At 41.8% G+C, this 790-nt stretch overlaps 1 non-coding gene across 1 annotated transcript; it reads right to left on the bottom strand.

The window, feature by feature from the left end:
- Positions 1 to 283: 283 nt before the first annotated feature.
- LOC117280017 (small nucleolar RNA R71) lies at positions 284 to 390 on the bottom strand. The gene has a single exon (XR_004510471.1). It is a non-coding gene; the product is annotated as a small nucleolar RNA R71 (small nucleolar RNA).
- Positions 391 to 790: the final 400 nt, after the last annotated feature.

Genomic DNA, 790 nt, shown 5'->3' on the forward strand with positions numbered 1-790 from the left:
CCAGATCACCAACAACATGATGCATCTATTGCAAAATAAGGGACTGTTCTCCGGGTCATACATTGAAGACCCATAACAACATCTGAAGAACTTCCTATCAATATATGTGACCCAAAGACAACCGAATGTGACTCCTGAAGCCATCAAGCTATTACTGTTTCCATTCTCTATAACTGGAGATGCTCAAACTTGGCTGAATTCACTCCCACTAAACTCCATTTCCACTTGGGAAGAATTAGTCAAACAGTTCTTAAACAAGTTTTATCCTCCCAACAAGACTGCAAGGCAGATTGATGAGATATTGCAGTTCAGGCAAAAACCAACTGAGTCATTGCAAGAAACCTAGGAGAGGTTCAAGGGTATGCTAGTGAAGTGTCCACACCATGGCATTCCAGATCAGATGCTGGGACAGAGATTCTACATAGGTTTAGTAGATAGAGTTTGAAGGCCAATGTAGACGCTTCAACTGGGGGTGCATTTTTGAGCAAGACATTCACAGAGTGCAAGATTCTTCTTGACAAGATGGCTCAAAATTCAGGCTGGATGGCTAAAAGTATGACACTTACATCAATAGCGCATTCTGTTGCTCTTGACCCAAACAATTCCAATGCAGAGAACATAGCCACTCTCATGACTCAGATGAGCATACTGACAAAGAAAATTGATGAGATGGGTACAAAGCAAGTGCACATTGTTGATACAACGAATGGAGGATTGTGCACTTCTTGCATAAACCAGTCATATGTGTGATCATAGAGTGGAGAGAATGACAATCAGGGCTTCAGAGAAG

This window comes from Nicotiana tomentosiformis, chromosome 5 (assembly GCF_000390325.3).
Source record: "Nicotiana tomentosiformis chromosome 5, ASM39032v3, whole genome shotgun sequence".
NCBI classification, from domain to species: Eukaryota; Viridiplantae; Streptophyta; class Magnoliopsida; order Solanales; family Solanaceae; genus Nicotiana; species Nicotiana tomentosiformis.